This window comes from Solanum verrucosum, unplaced genomic scaffold, assembly GCF_900185275.1.
Source record: "Solanum verrucosum unplaced genomic scaffold, falcon-dt-bn FXZP01000166.1, whole genome shotgun sequence".
NCBI classification, from domain to species: domain Eukaryota; kingdom Viridiplantae; phylum Streptophyta; class Magnoliopsida; order Solanales; family Solanaceae; genus Solanum; species Solanum verrucosum.
The window spans coordinates 434,577-456,451 of NW_026020139.1; the positions used below are offsets into that span (position 1 = coordinate 434,577).

Below are 21,875 nucleotides of genomic sequence, written 5' to 3' on the forward strand. Positions count from 1 at the left end.
TTTATCAAAGATGAATACAAAATCAAAAGATTCAGAGTCTTAAAGCTTACCATTCCATCATGCTATAAAATAAAGAAGTACTGATTAGAGAAATTCTTACAAACTAAAATAGATAATTGAAATGTAAATATATCACGTAGGAGAAATCACTATACAAAGTAAAAAATATTTTATGAAAAAAGAAAGAATATTCAGTGAGAGAATGAAAGGACTTAAATGGATAAATGAGTTAATGAATGTCTTAATTATTGGAACTCAAAATAAGAGGGGTGGTTACTTTTAGTAACTACTTTAATAAGTTTAATTTTTTTTAATTTCTGATGAATTCTAAAATTTAAAATGATGACAAGAATTGCGACCCTGACCTCGTCCTCGTCCAGATTTGCTACCATAAGACTGATTGTTATTGAAATTAGTAGGCTTCTTAAATGAATTATCATTCTTAGTGTTGTTGGATTGCTTAGAAGACAAGTTGGATTGGCTTAGTCCTTGTTCCAAACTTGTCATCTGTTCCAAACAATACTCATGACTTAAAAGCAAGCCATGAAGATCATCCAATGATATTGATTCCGCCTTAGCAGTAATCGAGACAATCACGACATCATATTCTTATCCAAGTCCTTCAAGAATATATAAGACAAGATCATCATCAGTGACCAGGTATGCCACAACTGCGAGATTATCAGCACAACTCTTCATTTTTTAAGGTATTCTACCATAGATAAGTTGCATTTCTTCGTGGTTTGTAAATGCAGCCTTAATTGCATTGTTCTAGCCATGGATCGCGATGCAAATTTTGTCTTTAGAGGTTGCCAAACAATCTGAGATGTCATATAACTGACTACTTGGGAAAAAATTCCTTCGTTGAGGGTTGAGAGTGTTGACACCCAATTTTGGCCTAACATTTTTAAAATTCGTAACTTTTAAGTTTTATTTATTCAATAGTTCAAAATACATTTTTTATAATTTTAAATAAGTTTATCGATATTTATCCTTATTTGTCAAAATTTCAGGATTTTTATAGTTAATTTTAATTACATTATTTTTTGTCACAGTCGGTTGACTACATTCAAATATTTGTTCATTTTGATTATGTAACACCTCGAAAATTTATACGTTAAGATTCGAACCATTTTTCATTTACTTGTGGGGTCATATCGGGTGATTCATAAACTTCTCATATATGTAAAGGTAAATTCTTTAATGTGGGAATGATTTTGGATATCAATTAAGGTCACTAGAAACTCCTATCACAAAGTAGAGTTGAAAGTTTCCTTATCGATTAAGTTTTGATGTAAGATTCTACTTGGGTCAACTTCAAATGACCATATCTGCTAGAATATAAGAAGTTATGTGGCCCATAATCTATCAAATTAAAGGTATTTGAATCTACTTTCCAACGCCACCAATTTGGCGTCAATCCAATTTCTGAGTAAAAAGTTATGATCGTTTTAGTAACTAATATAGTGCAGTGACAAATTAGCCGACGGAAAAACATTAAAAAGGATTGTTTTTGTCTTTTTACCTCTAAGAAAACTCTAAATGAATTTCTTGACTAATAAAAGGCTCAAAATAATCAGATTTTCATCTCTTAATCCATCATTCTTTTCTCTCTCAAACCCCAGGGCAAAACCCTAAGGAAAAATCAAAGTAGAAGACTTCATTCAAGATTTCTTCAATCTTTTTCAAGATTCTTCTTCAAGGTAAGTCCTTCTCCAAGAATTTAATTCTTTCCAACTCAAATTCCTTCATACAATTATGAATCACTAATGAAAATCATAATTTTTGGTCATAGAGATTTCAAGAAACTAATTCAAGAATCTCAAGAAAAGTTTTTTTGATTGTTCTCCTTCAAGCTAGGGTTTCAAGGCTTCTAATCAAGTTCTTTTTCAAGATTCTTCAAGAACCTTGTTCTTCAAGGTATGTAAGGTTATCATAGTGTTGGACTAATTCATCCTCACGCCCTACATCTACTTTCAAATCATTAAAAGAGTAATCTATTATTCTTTCTTTAGATTTGAGTATTCTTGAGATAAGTTGATTTTGAGTTCTTGAGTTCATGTTTTTTTTTAAAAATTCTATTCCTAATTATTGAATTTCTATATTTTTATTGAGATCCTTGAGTTGATTTGTTTATGTCTATATTTCAGCATGAACCCTATTTTGAGTTATAAATTTTGAAAAAGCTTTTTAAAGCCAACACTTGAGTTCTTAAACTGAGCTTTGAGAAAGTAAAGATGGGTTTTGAGAAAAGAGTTTCTAAAACATGATTAGTATGACAACTGATTATGTCATCAATGTATGAGCAGTATGGTTCCTAGATATATCATCAATATTTATGCAGTATGACTTTCCAAGACATCAATGATCATATTAAAATATGATTTTGATATGTTTTTGACAACGAGTTTTCAAGTATTAATTGAGTAAGAGTATAAGGGGACTATGTATTCCCAGAGGTATCAATTTTACATTGATGAAAGAGAAACTGAGATTTCTAAATGAGTTATGAGTTCAAAATATATTTCAAGAGCAGTTACCTCTTTTAAGAGGGTAGTTTGAGAAATTATCTCAAACCAGAGAAAGATTTATGTTTTTAAACATATAAGCATGAGTATATATTATTGGGAGTATTATTGAGCACCGATATGGGGACGAGTTCAGACAACTCAAAGTCCTCTTAAACCATGTATGCCAACATGGGTAAAGGGTCATACTTTTTAGATGATTCCTTATTATTTTTTAAGAATAGCTTAGAGGATCCACAAGGTATAGGACAGTTCTAGCAGCGTGGGCGAGACGTTGTATCATCACGTAGCTCATAGTGATGGTTGTCGGTTAGAGAATCTCCCAATAGAGTTAAAGTGTATTTTTATATATCACTTATTATGTTGAGTTCAGATATGAGAAAGTATTTTGTAAAGCTTTAAATGATTTAACTCCTTTATTTCTTTACATTCAGCTTGAGTACATTGTTATCTATTCCAGTCCTTTCTTTCAGTTATTTGCTATTCAGCTATATTACATACTCGTACATTCAATGTACTGATGTCATTCGACCTGCATCTTTGAATGATGGAAATACAGGTTCTTAGGATCCTCAACAAGAGTCTGTTGATATCATTTCATCTGTTTGTCTTCTTATGAGTGAGACTTCCTTCCTTTCAGAGGACTCCAGTTTTATGAGTTGTTAGTAGTATCTCTTTGAGGAGTCGTGGGTCTTGTCCCAACACTCATCTTTGTATAGTAGAGGCTTCATAGATAGATATTTTTGGAGAGTCTTACAGATTCAAATATTCTATTTAAAACTTATGTTTCATACTCAATATATTTAGCAAAGTTTTGAGATTCAGTAAACTGTTTTTAAACGTTTCTTTGAATTTGATGCTTATGCATGCTTGAGTTAGTCTTTCGCTTGTAGTCAACCAGGATAAGGGTTCTCTTGAGGACCATCAATGGTTTTCGAGTGCCGGCTACGTCCAGGGTATAGGCTCGGATCGTGACAAACTAAATCATTATTTCTGTTAAATTGCCTTTTTTACAAGCCACTAGTTACGTTCATTACATTTTTTTAATATTGATTTTATTTGTTACATTTGTTAATATTCATTTTGATATTTTGCACAATCTAGAAATTCATTTAAATATGGATAAGATTTCATATACATGTATTTTATTAACTAGTGGTTTTGGCCCATGGTTTTAAGATAATAGTATTGTACTATAGGTGGTTTTCGATTTTCTATTAAAGCTATTTCATGGTCATTAAGTTAGTGGTGAAGTTAATAACTTTGATGGTCACTCAACTATCAATTATTTTCATAGAAAGTCACTCAACTTTCATTTTCAACTCAAAAATCACTCAACTATGATTTCTTTGCACAGAAAGTCACTCAACCTATTTAATTATTTTTCATTAAAATTTGCTAACATGGAATTATAATAACCAAATATATATCCATTTAAACCATTAAATGACCCGCCCCACTAAAAATATAATATTGAACTTTTTATTTTACCATTAATTCCCTGAATCATTCTCCCTTGTCTCCCCCATTCTTTCCCTCTACGTTCTTCTTCTCTTTTCTTTTCTTTTTTAATTTCTCAATTTCAACCTCTTCTTCACACATCACTAATATATCAAGATTGTTGTATTTTTATTATTTTTGAAGTTGGGAAGACAATTATTTGATGTTTAGGGAGAACAAAGAGGTTATGGAAACTTAAAAAAAAACAGAGAGGTTGATAAATTGAAGTATATCAAATCCTATCAATGAGAACATTCAAAGCTCAAGAGAGAAATACACCACCAACTGTCATATTTTTCTCCTTTCAAAAGTAAGACTTTTCATTCAATAAGAAGACAATGATTAATTGAAGCAAATTCATTACTTTCTCAATTCAATAATTAATATGTGAAGAAGAAGTTGAAAAGAAAAGAAAAGAGAAGAAGAAGTAGAGGGAAAGAATGGGGGAGATAAGGGAGAATGATTTTGGGAATTAATGGTAAAATAAAAGGTTTAATATTATATTTATAGTGGGTCGGGTTAAATGGGGCGGGTCATTAAATGGTTTAAATGAAGAATATATATTTGGTTCTTAAAATTTTGGTTAAAAATTAAAATTTCATATCAGTAAATTTTAATGAAAAAAATAATTAAATAGGTTGAATGACTTTCTATGCAAAGAAGTCATAGTTGAGTGACTTTTGAGTTGAAAATGAAATTTGAGTGACTTTCTGTGAAAAGAATTGATAGTTGAGTGACCATCAAATTTATTAACTCGTTAGTGGTGGTGGATAAGATTTAAGGGTAATTTTTAAATTTTTTGAAAAAAACATTCTCTTTTACTATTCCTCATTTTTCCGGCAAGTCATCGGAGTTCTGCAGGGATCCGACGAGTCCACCACCCAAAACACCTTTTTATTTTTTGTTCTCTGGCAGACAAGCTTCCATCCACCAAAGAAAAAACCTTCAGAAACAACCTACCACAGCTCTCTGACCACCACAACAACAATGCCATTTCCGGTGAAACCAAACCTGAACCGCCGCCTGTTTCCATCACTCTCACTACCTCCATTTTCTCTGACCATACCCACTCCTCCATTTTTCCGATCACCAACCATACCCCCATTTTCCCCTTTCTCGTCCCCAGCAACAAGTCCAAAGCTTCCCCCTTCCCCTCTTTCGATTTTTGTTTGTTTTGCAGGTATTCCGGCAAGCCAAAGCTATTCCTCGTTGTTGTTCCATGCTTTCTCCGGTGAAGGACCACAAACCAGACCATTCCTGTCATCGCCTCTCTCACAATCAAAATCCATTCAAGTACTCCAACTCTGGCGAACAATAGATCCAATTGCTTCTCAGGTAAGTATAGTTCATTAGTTCGTTCTTTAATTCATTGTTTTCTGTTGGGTTGATTTCATATTTAATTCATTATTTTCTGTTGGGTTGATTTTCATATTGTTTATAATTAGTTTATATTTTTATGATGATCTGGGCGTCTATTCGTTTCTATTTTGTATATAATATTCTTTTAGTTTACAAATTATTAAGTTGTTCATAGATAGATTTTAGGGAAAATTGTATGAAATAACAAACTATTAATTCAAATTAAATGTCATAGTCATACTTTTTTTTATTTATAATTCGCAGCAAACATTCCATATTTTTTGGCATACCTTTTGTATACCGAAATATACAAATAGACTCATTTGGTATACATATGTGTTGTATAAAAATTAATTGCAGGACCCATTTGTATATCGAAATATACAAATATACCTATTTGGTATATATATGTGTTGTATAAAAATTAATTGCAGGACCCATTTGTATACCAAAATATGTAAATAGACCCATTCGAATATCGAAATATGCAAATAGACCCATTCGATATACATGTGTTGTATATATGTAGTAATTTTGTTTATATACAATTACTATGTTTTAGTTTGTATACTGAAATATACAACTACCATTTTTTATGTATATGTATACCGAAATATACAGATTAATAGTCATTGCAAACATAAAGTTTTCTATGGAGCGCAATTATACAAATTATAGATATAAAATACAAATATGATTTTTATGTTTGCTGAACCTAAAATTTACTCATTTTTTATGACTGCCATTGATGATTATTTATTTTGTATTTAATTTTCTATTATTCTGTCTTGGTTATTGCTTTGATAGGAAACATTAAATAATTAGTATTACTACATATTTGGTATAATCTTGATTTGGGCTCATCTTGTTATGTCTTTGGCATTTAAAAAAAATAAATATATATATATATATATATATATATATATATATATATATATATATATATTATACTATTGTCTTGTCTCTTTATTATTTTGAACAATTTTATATTTTAGTGACTTTGTGTTTGTATTATATATATATATATATATATATATATATATATAATACGTTTAAATTAAAATTACGTTTAAATTAATAATAAGATGTAAAATAATAAGAGTAAGAATTTAGATTTAAACAAAGAGGATATCTGTCAAGATGATGTAAGCTGTGGTTGTAAAATTTGTTGTAAAATCCTACTCAGTACTCCCTCTTCCTGTTCCGTTATCTAGTATTAGTAGTTTTTTGTTGCTGAATCCATGTAATTTCTCCCAAAATTACTTTTTTTTTTTTTTTTTTTTTTTTTTTTTTTTTCACTGTTCATCTCTTTACCTTACTCCTTTCATCTCTTTTCTTTACCCATTTTCCTAGCACCTGCTTCTTTAACCACACCCTGGGATTCACAGTCCTTTTGGTTTTCTGACCATGGCGGACTTTCAACATCCCTAGGTATTTACAGGTTAATCTATCGGGGTTACTAAGAGGATAGAGAACTAACCATTTACTAAGAATAAATCAAAGAGTGAACATGTTAACGAAAATCATAATAGCATATCATAATAATATGAACATCATATCACACATAATAACATACACAATAATAACATAGTACATACGCTTAGGGAGAAGATTACTAGGATCTAGAAAACAGATAACTACTTACATGATAATGGTCGGAATGAGGTTTCCCTTTCGGGAGTCCCCGAAGTGACCTTGCAAGTACTTGTAGGAAAATACACTCACACTCTTTGTACACACACAACAAACACTTACTCACTCTTTATTTTGAAAGGGAAGGGGAATATGTAAACTATTACTTAGAAATATTTAAGCTTTTGCTCTCTGCTCTGCACTTCGCTCTGTCTCTTTTCTTGTAATATGGTTCTTATTTATAGAAGTCCATCCGGATTTGAAATTCGGATTTCAATTTCTAAAAACTTTCTTCACCCGGGTGCTCTTTGGGCCCCATTGTCACATGGCTTTGTGAAACCTTTGTTGAAATTGAGTGTCCTTCTTTGTCTTCTTGTGATAGTGGAGTGGTGTCCTTCTTTTGTCTTCTTGTGATAGTGGAGTAGTGGACATGTAGTGGAGTTTCTTTATCATAATGGACTTGTAGTGGAGTCTTGTAGTGGAATCTTGTAGTTGATGAAGGCTTGTGATGTCACTGCTTACCTATTTGTTTGTCTTCTTGTGTTGATGTTATTGCTACGTATTTCTCTAGGTATCCAGGTTGTGTAGTGTTACAGAATCAAAACTCATCCCTGAATCATTGTCGTCATTTGGATCATAATGTTGATTAAACTGGTCTGATAAATTATTTTCGTCACTGCTACTCTCGTGGTCAGAATTTGCTGGATCTGGCTTTGGATTTTCTCGTATGATTTTTTCTTGTACTTCTTTAGTCTTTTCTGTGAGAAATTTGTAAAGGGAACTTTTTATTATTTTTTCTATTCTTTTATTTTTTTTTCTTTTTTGGAGGAATCCTGTTGTCCTTTTACTTGTCTCTGCCATTGTATTGAAGCTTGCCGGCAGAATTCTTACACTTTTTGGTAAAGTGTCAACCATCAACGGATTTGATGAGTCTTTACCCGCTACCGTTTGAACGGGACTAGCTGTACCTTTAGCTGGTACAATAGCTTTTTCTACATTCGTTGGGGAATGTACACCCGTCTCATCCATTTTGTGGGGAGATGGAGAACTCTTATTTTGATCGGTATTTCCAAGTAAAAATCTTATCCTCTCTTGTAATGAGTGGATATGTTGTGTCATTTTCCCTTTTTCTGTTTCTAGTCTTTCGATTGTCTGGTTTAGCCTTTTGAATCCTTCCGTCATTGAGGAACAATGATCGCAGAAAATGATTCTGTTTGTGTCTTTCTGAATATTGTATTGCAAAGACGGTCTTGAAATTTGTCTCAAAGCTGGACTGATGAAATAATTAGGCCCGAGAGTTCCTCTAGCATAGTCTAGTGCTTCATTCAAATCATTGAATCCCTTAAAGAGTGGGGTAGGGAAGTCTTTAATTGAATCTACTACTTCTATCCATGTCTGGAACACGCCCTGTAATTTTCCTTGAATTACTACATAAAATCTGAATTTTTTGTCTTCATTTTTGTCTGTAAAATAATGGCTTAAAGAATTTACTACGGACACGAAATAACTGTTGTCTCGAGGAATCTTGTTGTATGCTATCCATAGGTTGTCTATTAAGCATCTTTGAGGTCTATCTATCTTCGTTTCTGGCTTCACCCTGAAACTTAGATTGGATGGAGGATAGAAGATTAAATTTTGTTTTCCAAAATATATTCTTTCCATGTTCGTTGTATTTTGTCTTGTTTGTGGTTGAAATGAAGTATTTCCTAAGAGAGTTTGCAACAAGTCTTTGTCTTTTTGCCCACTTGAATTTGAACTAGATGCTCCGTCTTTATCTGTACTCATGCTGAAAACAAACAGTTAGTTTTCATAAGTCTGCTTAGTTGATCTGCTAAAGAATTATCTTTCCCCTTTATATGCTCTAAAGATATATTGTATATTGATGTAGCGTCTAAAAAATTTAACCATCTTCTTTTACTACTATTTTTTCCTTCTATTTTTTGGTGAAATTTTACAATAGCCTCGCAATCCGTTCTTACCAGAATTTCTTGTTTATTAATAATGTATAACTTAAAACTATTTAAACCGTATATAACTGCCAAAATTTCTGCATCTATGCTACTCATATTTCCCTTTTCTTTGTATTTTCCGCTGTGATAAGCGCAAATTTTTTCGTCTTTTTTATCTCCATATTTATTGTTTTTTGTTTTCAAAACTGCTCCCCACCCTTCGAGACTTCCGTCTGTTTCTACTATTGGGTAATCTGTTTCTAGTGGGAGGGCTAAATCTGGTATATCTTTAACCATTTGTTTGAGTTTTTGTACTAGTTTTATGTCTTCTACATTAAATGTCTTTTGTCCATGACTTCCTGTTTTAGAGTATAGGGGTCCTGCTACTTTCCCTAGATCTTTGATGAAACTCCGTGCATAATTTAGTATTCCTAAAAATTTTTGCAAGTCTTTAGTATTGTCTAATTTATCAGGCATATCTAGAACCTTTTTTGCTATATGGGGTTGTAGTTTTATCTTTCCATTTCCAATTTCTACCCCTAGGAATTTTATAAGAGTCTTACATAATTCCATTTTCTTTTTGCTAATTATAATTCCATTGTCTACGAATAGTTTAAATACCGTTTGCAAATGTCCTAGATGTTCATTTGTATTATTACTAAAAACTAAAATATCGTCTACATAAACTAAAATAAAGTTTTTATAGTCTCTAAATATATTATCCATCTTTCTTTGAAAAATTGGAGGGGCTGTTTTTAAACCGAAGGGCATTACCAACCATTCGAAATGTCCTTCTGGACAGGTAAAGGCTGTCCATTCTATGCTATCTTCATGCATTTTGACTTGCCAATATCCGGACTTACAGTCAAACTTACTAAAAATTTTTCTTCCTTGTATTCGATTTATTAGTTCTGATTTGTCTGGTAATTTATATCCATCCATTCTAGTATTGTCATTAAGTCTTTTATAGTTTATTACCATCCTAGCTTTTCCTCTTAGTATTTCATTGTGATTTCTTACCATAAATGCGGCTGACCTATGTTTTGAAGTTGACCTTCTTATTACCCCTAGATTTAATAATTCTTTTATTTGATCTTCAAATTCCCTCAGGTCTTCATTCGTGGATTCTATTGAAGCAGTTTTAACCGTATATTCTGGGTTAATAATATCAAGTCTGCAGGTTATATGATTGGCTTCCCAGTGCTTCAGGGGTCTTTCTCCAATTATTTCTAGTTTATCTAAGATAGAAATTACTTCGTCTAGGTCTTTCTGGTTTTTTATAACTCCTATATGTTGTAATCCTTTCTTAAAATTATAAAGTTCAGTATTTATTTCTATTAAATTATAGTTTTTCTCTATTTGTATATCAGATAAACTTAATTCTAATAATTCAATTTCTTTAATGTCTTCCTCTTCTGTACTAACATGTAATTTAGTACAATTACATTCTTTTCCTTTATTACATTTTGATGTATTTGTATTATCAGTATTCTTAATATACCTTGATTTTGTAGGAACTGGTTCTGTTGTTATGGAGGTTTGAGTCATATTTTTAGAAAATATTACTCCATCTCTAGTGAGGAGACAACTTCCGTTATTATGTAGTAAGAAATCTAAGCCTAAAACAAAGTCTATCCTAATATTTAAATCTCTAACCCATATTTTTTCTAGTTTATAAGTAGGTTTATAGAAATCTGCACATGTGTTTAAAAAACTTATTTGAGCATTACTAACATAATGTTTGTATATATTTGAAGATCCGTCCATTTGCATGGCGCTTTGTGGTTCGGAAAATTCCTTTATTATTTCTATAGGCAGGATATTTCTATTTATTATACTCTTTGTACACCCTGAGTCTACTAGAGCTAAAGTTTCTATTTCATAGTTTTGAATTCTTATTCTCGTTAATATTTTGATAGTATTGATCTTTTTGTCTTCATTACAAATTAATCCTTCAAACGATTTGTATTCCTCTTTTTCATTTAAGAGCTCAATTCCTTCCTTTTCTTCTACCTCTTCTTCTACTTTTTCTTTTCCTTTTTCTAATTTATTCATTCTGTTTTCTAAACTATCAATCCTTTTTTCTAGGGACATTAATGTTTTTTCTTTTACGCTTATGGTCTGGTCTATAACTTTAATGTTAAATATTTTATTGATGCACATGAGGCATCCTTCTATATAGCAATTCGTACATTTAGCTCTTCTGTCTTTGCTGGGATATCCTGTACAATTAAAACATTTTTGGCTATCTAGACCTTTCCCTTTTAAAAATTGGTGATCACAATGTAGATTGACAAATGTAAAATCCTTGATGTCCAATTTTTCTAATCCTATCTCATTTATTAAGGTTTCTTCTTCTGAATCAGATGAGTCGTGTTGTCTTCCTTCTAAAGCATCTATACTTATTACTGAATATATACTTTCATTATCTGACATGTATTCATCTACATTTATCAGGGTTTCTTGGAAATCTTCTATGAGTTGGGAATTTCTCGTTCTACTATTATTTCTTCCTGGACAAGTGTTAGCAAGATGTTCTTCACTTCCGCATGTAAAACAAGATAGTCTATTTTTATAGATTCTATTATTATTATGTTTTCTTACATGTCTATCTTTATTTAGGTAAGGCTTTTTTGCCGTAGATTTTCGTAGATAATATTTTTTCCTTGGTCTGTAGTCTTGGTTATTTTGATATTTTCTTCTATATTTCTTATTTGGTGTACCTTGATCATAGCTTTGTGTTGTATATATATTCTTACAAAAACCAGTCTCATTTTGCTTTAATTGTTTTTGTATTTGTATATTTGTACACTTTTCCTGTAATATTTCCATAACATGCTGTATTTTATGTCCGATAGACCAATTAACATTTGGATTTTGCATAACTCCTTCTCTTTTACTCCATCTTTCTTCTATTTCTCTTCCTAATGCTCCAGGGAGTTTATTAAAAAGCTTTTTTCCTAAGCTTTGATCAAACGCATTGCCGCTTATAGCGCATAAATAAAAATAATCCTTTAGAAAGTTTTTGATATGGCTCCAATTTGTAATGCTAAGTTGTTCTAGTTTTATTAATGCATTCTTTTGCAATACTACCAATCCACTATTAGGGTCTTCTCCTGTTATTAGGCTGTGTATTTTATTAGTGAAATTATATGGATTTGGTCCCATATTTACTAGTTCTTGGAATTCTTGAGGGTAGGTTACCTTGTATGCTTCCCACATTCCTTTGATTGATTCTCCTAAAAAGGTTTCCATGTATCTATACATAGTTTCTGCATCTGTCTCACTATAATGATGTATGTAATCTGCTACTACTATTCCTTTCCACACATCTATTACTGAGTTCCATAATTGAGGATCATGAGCTGCTATGTTTAGTATCTTACCTCTATCTCCTCCATCTTGAAGCTTGATAGGGGCTTCTATTGGCATTCTTATTCCTATTGGTCTAACCATTTCTGGTTCTGTTGCCGGGTCTTGTCTATATACCCGATGACGTGGTAAGTTTCCTATAGTATATTCTACTGGTGTTATGGGGGTTGTCTTTTGAAAAGGACTTGAATTAGAAGAAGCGGTTTCCATGAATTCTTTTAGACTGCGTGTTGTCTCATCATCACTTTCTTCTTTTTCTTTTTGTCTATACCCATAATTATCTATTCTGAATTTGCATTCTTTAAAATGCGTTTCTACTATAGAGATATTTATTTTTCCCATTTTACAACCTTTACACTTAAACAAAGTTGTTTTATTTTCTTTATGTAATTCTTTAGCTTGTGCTATTGATAAGTCTACTTCGTAGTCTTCTTCATTTATATTTTGGATATTCATACCTTCCATATTAACGGTTGATTCATTATCTTCTAAGTCTTCCTCTATTTCTTTTTGATCTGTATATTTATAATCAGTGAATCTAATTGATGTCTCTCCTTTAGTATTAGTGTATGTGAGGTGGTCGTTTGGTCGTAATACTTCTTTTTTGCAGAAATTTTCTAAATTCCATTCTCTACCAGCATATTCTTCTGAATTTATTTTTAAAGGGTTCATTAACTTGATTCCTTTATTTCCCATTATACCTACTGCATCGTCTATCTTTATTTTAAACTTTGAACTGCTGTTGGTGGCTAATTTTCCTATAAAGCCAACACAAACTAAAAGATTATTTCCACAATTCATTTCTTCATACCCTTTGGTCTGTATGCCTATTTTTATGTACTTACCAAATTCTTTTGAATTTATCATAAAATCTGGACTACAGTAAAATATTCCTCCATTGTTACTCATGTCTACTTCGGTTAAACCTATTATTGATCTTTTAGTGACTTTGTGTTTGTATTATATATATATATATATATATATATATATATATTATACTATTGTCTTGTCTCTTTATTATTTTGAACAATTTTATATTTTAGTGACTTTGTGTTTGTATTCTTACTTAAATTCTTGTTTGGTGCCTATTTTAATATTATATAGTCTCTACACTTTGACAAATTATTTTTCTCACTGCTTTTTGGTGACTGTTATAGTTTAGTTTTCAATTACTTTGTTCTAGTAGTTTTATTTACCTATTATGCTATTATTATTTTAGTTATCAAACAGTCCTCTATGATCTGCTTGATATGTATTGGTTGCTTTGGCCTTCAATCTTTTCTTTAAAATAGTTTTTTTTTGCTACTCTTTCGTTGTTAAAATTGGCCAACGAAAAATCTCTCCGTCGATTTTCGAGGCTCCCATGTATATAAGATGGAGTTTTATTTTAAATTATTATTTATTTTATTTATTTTATTCATATTTATTTATTACTAATATTTTTACTAATTGTTTTTATAGGTACCTCAAAGTCGCTTCCTATTGAAGTTAATCGAACGGAGTTCGAATTGTATTTTTTTATTCATTATTGTGTATATTATCGATATTAGGCAAACCATAGGCTGTTTCTTATATTATTGTTTCATTTTATTACTTGTGTATATCGCATGTTTGTTATACTCGTATATTTTTTTTTATCCCCACCTCAATTTGAAAAAATAAATTCAGTCGGGACCCACAGTTGTGGATTTCGAAGGATGGCTAACACCTTCCCTTCGGAATAACTTGTACCCCTTACCTAGAATCTATTGGTTTCGTAGACATTTTTTAAAGTTAATTATTTAATTGGTTTCCTAATTTTTTTCTAAAATTAGGTGGAGACTCCTTTAAAATTATTTTTTTCTTAAAATTCTTTTAAAGTTGAATTATTTTTTATTTTTTGAATCACCACGATGTTTCACCTTATTTAAATAGAGTGGAGATGTAAACAGAGAGAATCCAACTCAATAAAAGTTGGTCTTGTTTGATCCATAAATTGTACGTTGAATTGATAACCGCATCGATTGAGGTTGCTTCAAAAGAGCTATTTGGGATTTTACCTTTGGAGGGCATTTGTGCATATCACCCACATATCATTCGACTTTGTGACCCTTAGAATTGTGAGAATTTGTGATTTCCATTCAATATAGTTATTATGATCCAATTTAAGAAGATGTGACTTATTAACATTGGGTGTGTATGTTGAAAATTCTGGGAAGGGGATTGCGAGTTGATACCGATAATTGACGAAAATGTCATTGTGAGACGTGAGTCTTTTCTAGGCTCTGATACAATGTAAGGGTTTTATGAATACGATAAAACTCGATTGTTTTTTCACGGAGGAGTTATTCCTCAATATATAGAGATGCTACACAAATGTGTAGTAGAATACAAACTCTCTAGGAAATAAATTAAAATATAAGCATGACTTCTAATAGAATACAAGTACTACAACTGTAACACACCGGATCTAAAAGAGGGTAAGACAACATTTTTCAGAAGCTGCAGGAGCCAACAAACAGAGGCCACCCACGGCCCGTGGATGGGACCATGAACCGTAGGTGTGGTCCATGGATGGCACCCAAAAAGGGGTTCAAAAAGTTTTGGACCCACGGCCTGAACCAACGGATCGTTGGTGGGACCATGGTCCGTGGTCGAGGGCTAGTGGTCCACACCCCCCAAACCCATGTCTCTGACCACGAACGAAGGTCGTGCAGGACGGACTGTCGTCCTGCCCACGGTCTGTCGATCGTGGTCGTTAGTGGTGGTCAAGTAATTAAGTTTAGGGGCAGTTGAGTTTTATCCTAATTATTTTATCCTCATACTACGTCATTTTTTGTAACACCCCAGAAAGTTTTTTTGAGCTAAGACTCGAACCATGTTTCGTTGTGAGTAAGATTTTATCGAGGAATTTAAAATTTCTTAAGTATTAAGGTCAGGTCAGTAGATATAGCACCTTGAGTTGCAAAAAACAATTAAAGAGAATTTGTTCAAGTCATTCCTTCGTTGTTTCAAGTTTTGGATCAACTTCAAATGACCATAACTTTTAGCACAGGATGAGTTAGGAGACCCATAAGATATCATATGAAAGGTATGGGAATTCACTTTCCAACGCCACCAATTTCGTGTCAATCCAATTTCTGAGTAAAAAGTTATGACTATTTTAGTAACGTGATACAATGTTGTTACAAATTTGCCGACGGGAAAACATTAAAAAGCGTCGTTTTTGTCTGTTTACCTCCAAGAAAACCCTCAACAAATTTCTTGACTAATAAAAGGCTTAAAACAATCAGATATTCATCTTTTAATCCATCATTCTCTTCTCACTCAAACCCTAGGGTAAAACCTAAGGAAAAATCAAAGTAGAAGACTACATTCAAGATTCTTTCAATCTTTTTCAAGATTCTTCTTCAAGGTAAGTCTTTCTCCAAGAATTCTATTATTTTCAACTCAAATTCCTCCATACAATTATGAATCACTAATGAAGTTCAAGAAACTAATTCAAGAATCTCAAGAAAGGTTTTCTTGATCGTTTATCTTCAAGCTAGGGTTTCAAGGCTTCTAATCAAGTTCTTCTTCAAGATTCTTCAAGAACCTTGTTCTATCAGGTATGTAAGGCTATCATAGTGTTGGACTAGTTCGTCCTCACGCCCTACATCTACTTTCAAATCAGTAAAAGAGAAATCTAGGATTCTACCCTAGATTTGAGTATTCTTGAGATAAGTTGATTTGAGTTCTTTAGTTCATGGTTCTTTTAAAAATTCTATTCCTAATTATTGAGTTTCTATATTTTTATTGATATCAATGAGTTGATTTGTTCATGTCTATAATTCAGCATGAACCCTATTTTGAGTTATAAATCTTAAGAAGTTTTTCAAAGCCAACACTTGAGTTTTAAGCTGAGTTTTGAGGAAGTAAGTATAAGAATGAGAAGAGTCGTCTACATGAGTTCCATATTGTTATTTAGACCCTTGAGTCGAGTCGTTCATGCCCATAAATTCCACATGAACTCCATCAGTTGAGTATCTTTGAGAGGAGTAGTATCTTCATTTTCTAAGTCTTGAGTATTGAGTTCTTAATCATTTTGGGATTATATTCCTAATCATGGGGCTACTACATGTTACCCATGAAGGTCCTTGAATTTAGTAGTTCATGCCCATAATTCTGCATGAACCCTATGAGTCGAGCAGTCTTGAGATGAGAGGTATCATTGAGTTCTTGAGTTGAGTAGTTCATGCCCATAACTCCACATGAACCCTCAAAGTCGAGCATTCTTGAGATGAGCAGTATCATTGACTCCTTGAATTCTGGAGTAGTTGAGTTCTATGCATGGTTATTGAAAACCTTGAATTAAGTCATTCACGTCCATAATTCGGCATGAACCCTATTTTAAGAAGTCTTTTTACAAATTGTTCTAAAACTTGTTTTAAAGACTTGAGCACTGAGTTGAGGAAGAGTAGAGCTGAGTTCATTTTCTTTAAAATGATCTATGGGAACTAAGTATTCCCAAGAGTAAATGTTTTTACATTTAAGATGAGAGGAAACTGATATTTCCAAAAGAGTTTTGAGCAGTTTGAGTACCATCTCTTTTAAGAGAAAGATTTTTTGAGTAATAATGTCAAAACATAGAAAGAGTTATGTTTTTAAACATATGAGCTAGTTATATTTTGGGAGTAGTATTGAGCACCTATATGGGAGAGAGTTTAGACAACTCACAACCCCCATAAACTATGTAGCCAACGTGGGTAGAAAGGGTCATACTTTTTAGATGATTCCTTAGTGCTTTTGAGCATAGACTAGTGGATCCACTTAGTGAGTAGGTTCTTTACCCCGGCAAAGTATAGGACGGCCCTGACAACGTGTGGCAAGACGTTGTATCATTACATAGCTCATAGTGATGGTTGTCAATTACAGAAACTCCCACAGAGATATTTGTATTCTTATATACATAAAGTTTACTTTGTATTTTCATATACAAGTAGATTTTATCTTGTATCCTTGCATACAAACTGAGTTAATATTGCATTATTTAATACATTGAGTTTCTTTCTACTGTTTTTAAAAGTTTTCCATATATTGCATCTTTTCTTGTTGTTTTATCCTTGAGTTTAGTAGCTTGAGTTTAGTATCTTGAGTTGAGTACCTTTGAGTTGAGTTGAGTAAGTTGAGAAGAGGTAAGTATGTTTCCTTTTTTATCATGTTCAAGCCTATGTTTATGCTTTAGAATTCCGTACATTCCGTGTACTGAGCCATTTGGCCTGCATCGTTTCATGATGCAGATACAGGTATTCAGGATCGTCAACAAGTGTTTCGTTGAGGTCATAGGATATTCCAGTCAGCTTTGGTGAGCCTTCGTATATTTCGAAGGACTTTAACTTTACCTTACAGTTAGTTGTTTTGAGATGTCGTGGGTCTTGTCCCGATATTCTTCTGCAATAGTAGAGGCTTCATAGATAGACAATAGAGTTTGAGAAGTCGGTTTCATTTATCTTATTAAATGTTTTAAAGACTTGAGTTGTCTATTGTTTGCTAGTTGAATATTTTATTTATATTCAGAATAAATCATTTGAGTTAAAGCTTTGTATTTGAGTTTCATGAATTTTATTCAGTTTTTAAGCTTTTGTATGCTTGAGTCAGTCTTCCGCTTGTAGTCAGCAAGGATGAGGGTTTTCTCGGGGAGCAGTAATGGTTCTCGAGTGTCAGCCACGTCCAGGGTGTAGGCTCAAGTACTGACAAACTTTGTATCAGAGCACAGAGTTCAAGTGTCTTAGGGTGTCTATGAAGTCAGGTCAAATAGGATCTTATTTATGGTTGTGAGGGCCCCACTTCTATAAACAAGGGACTACCGACATTTAAGAAAAGTTTCCCTTCTTTCATACTCTTAATTGTGCAATAGAGCTATGTCATAGATACGTATTCTAACTCATGTGTTCTCATATCCATTCGATTACCCCCTCATACTAGAGGTGGTTGAAAAGTAAAGTACGTCTTTTATTGATGAGTTGCTCTTAGAAAGATTCTTGAGGAATTCATGAGACTCCAGATGACTTGAGAGAAGCCCATGAGTGAGTTAAGTGTTGAGTTTTAGAGGAATGCACTCATGTTCATATGAATCGTGTGTTTGAGCTAAAAGCGCGTTATACACTCTTCCCTAAACCTTATTGAGTTGAGACCTTTAAGAGAGTGGTATATTTATAGCTTGGGAATATATTCACCCTGAAAGATAGTACGAACTACGATATTATGAGCAGTAGTAGTAAGGAGTGCCCTTAAGTCAAGAGAAAAGTATGTAGAGGTTCAGTAATCTAAAGGAAAGAGATAGTGATAGGTCAGATTATGTTATTACAATCGTGCACCCAATCAGTTATAAGTGATGAGTTCTTTTATGAGTCAAGCAAGGAATATTAAGGTTGTAGAAGAGTTCGTGATAAGAGGAATAGTTATTAGTCATGATGAGATAGAGTATATTGTTAAACACATTAGAGTTGTAGTCGATGTGTCATCGTGTTAGAGCAGATGAAATGTATGTGTGGAATCAGAAAGAAAAATATTCATGAGCTGATAGACCAAAGCTAGGTTTATGAACTTTGAAGGGGGGAGCCCCGTAGTATTCAGAGGATGATAGAACTATTTGAGAGATAATGCGCAGCAAGTGAGTAAATAGTATTTAAGTTGTGAAGTGGAATATGACGACAAATTGTGGGTGTAGAAGCTAAGAGGTAAGGATTGACTACTTGTCGTAAAGTCCTAGTGGACGAGTGTTTCTGAATTTGTATCCAGTAGTTGTAAGTTAGTATAGTAAGGAAGCAATCATATTGATATTCGGGTTTAGTAATAAACATTAAGCTTGAATTAAAGATGAGTATCTTGATCAAAATGATGGAAACATGAGGGTGATGATGTTAGTCTTGAGATTTGATCTAGAAGACTTGACAAAGAGTAGGTGAGGAATTGAGATGATTAGCTGCAATAAATATGAGTTGTACAAGTGAGAGACCCTAACCTTTAGATAAGGGCAGTGAAATGTAGCTAAGTCACAAGAGTAAAAAAGAGCATTAAGAGGTGTACCGAGAGGGTATTTTAATAGAAGAGGTTAATCGAAACACCTTAGAAAGAGTTCTTAGTACCTGCTTATGGAGAGTTCGGTAGTCATGAGATAAGCTTCTCGCAAGTGTTAGAGTAAAAGAGGATGTAGACCAGTTAGAGATAATGGAATAGGTTAATAGCTTTCAAGTGTCAGCTTTAGACCTAAGGGGGAGATGACGAGATGAGAAATCAAGTCAAGTGTTTGAAAATAAGATAGTAATGAGTTCCAAAGAGTATGGGAAATATCTTTTTAGAGGTCCTTTTAGTAATGGAGTAGTGTTAGAAAGAGAAGGTTAATAATCCTATCGCGATAATGATGGAGTGATAATTCTGTCTAAGGTTATAAATGAGGAGGAAGAAGAGGATGAGGTTTTGCTATGAGAAATAGCTAAATAAGAGCCCTTAGTTTGTTCTGAATAGTAATGCAGGCAAATTCTAGTTGGTATGGCAGAGATGATAAGAATAACCTCGTTCCATACCCAATCCAGCCATCATTCGAGGACAAATGATCCAAAGAGGGAGATGTTGTAACACCCCAAAAAAAAAATTGACCTAAGACTCAAACCATGTTTCGTTGTGAGTAAGATTTTACCGAGGAATTTAAAATTTCTTAAGTATTAAGGTCAGGTCAATAGCTATAGCACCTTGAGTTCCAATAAAAGAAATAAAGAGAATTCATTCAAGTCATTCCTTAGTTCTTTTAAGTTTTGGGTCAATTTCAAATGACCATAACTTTTAGCACAGGATAAGTTAGGAGACCCATAAGATATCAAATGGAAGGTCTTGAAATCCTCTTTACAACGCCACCAATTTCGTATCAATCCAATTTCTGAGTAAAAATTTATGACTATTTTAGTAACCTGATACAGTGCTGTTACGAATTAACCGACGGGAAAATATTAAAAAGCGTCATTTTTGTCTTTTTACCTCCAAGAAAACCCTAAATGAATTTCTTGACTAATAAAAGGCTCAAAACAATCAGATTTTCATCTTTCAATCCATCATTTTCTTCTCTCTCAAACCCTAGGGCAAAACATAAGGAAAAATCAAAGTAGAAGACTACATTCAAGATTTTTTCAATCTTTTTCAAGATTCTTCTTCAAGGTAAGTCTTTCTCCAAGAATTCCATTATTTTCAACTCAAATTCCTCCATACAATTATGAATCTAATGAAAATCATAATTCTTGTTCATAGAGATTTCAAGAAACTTGTAACGACCCAAATCGTCGTTATTTAGGAGAAACAAAAATTTGGGAAATTCTAGGACATTGTCCCGCTATAGCGGGGTAAGTTGACGCTAGAGCGGGATAGGCGAGGCAGAACATAAATTACGAGAAATCATATTTTCTCCATATTCCTAAAATACCTAAATAAGTCGTAAAACACCCTAAAAACCTCAGAAAAGATGCTCTAAGCTTGGGAAGGAAGGAGAAGAATATTTCTAATGTGAGGATGCTGATATCTTACGATTCTTGGCCAAATTCACCGTCACAAAGCTCGGGAACTCGGAATCGAAGTCAAAAACTTTGTGCATCTGCTTGGTGCCTAAGTAGGCTAAGTTTTATGAATTGAGTTGTTTAAAGTTGTGCTTACTGCATAATATATGTGAGTCGATTGTAGGATTTATGCGTAGGCCTTCGTGCAACGAATGATTATTGATTCAAAACCCTAGAAAGAAGCCTTAGAAGATAAATTAGGCTGAGTATGGTCGAATTAGGGTTGCATGATGTGTACTGATGAATAATCCATTGTAGGTGATGGTTGTGATTCTATGTTTGTGCGATGTACGTTTATTCTTGCTTCATTATGATACATGTGTGTATATGAATGTTTCATTATTGATCACACATGTTGTAAGGAGATAAATGAATGATGGTTATCATTAAATCATGACTTAAATGTAAGATCTTGAAAATATACTTATGATTGTGATTGTGGTGTGTTGAATGGATCGGTTGCCACGTTCCGACATAACTAACTTGGATCGATTGCCACGTTTCGGCATAACTAACTTGGATCGGTTGCCACATTCTGGCATAATTATGGGATATGTTGCCATGTTCCAGCATAATCATTGGATCGGGTACCACGTTCCGGTATGCTAACTGTTTTGGGTCTGGGTTCCATGAGAGGACCAATGACTTGTCATAATCATGTATTTTGAGAAAATATGAAGTTGTTCATGATGTTCGTACTTGTTGATGATATTGTATATGTTTGATATGTCCATGTAATTGTATGGTGGTGTTGACTTATATATGTTGCACTTAGTGGTAAAGGTTATGACGGTGTATATCTGATTGTCCTGTGTGTTTAGTGAACTTGTAGGGTATAGTGGAAAGGTAAAGTGTTCAAGGGGCGAGAAATGGATAGTAAGGGTTGTTCCTGTGTCATAATGGCGGAAAGTAGAGGTAGTGTATGTGATGAAATATGCGTAGGTGGACTTTATCTTAGAGAAAGAGATTGGGTT

The 21,875-nt window shown here is 32.9% G+C and overlaps 1 non-coding gene across 1 annotated transcript; it reads right to left on the reverse strand.

Moving 5' to 3' along the window:
- Window positions 1–521: 521 nt before the first annotated feature.
- LOC125827525 (small nucleolar RNA Z247) lies at window positions 522–663 on the reverse strand. Its single transcript, XR_007443004.1, has one exon. It is a non-coding gene; the product is annotated as a small nucleolar RNA Z247 (small nucleolar RNA).
- Window positions 664–21,875: the final 21,212 nt, after the last annotated feature.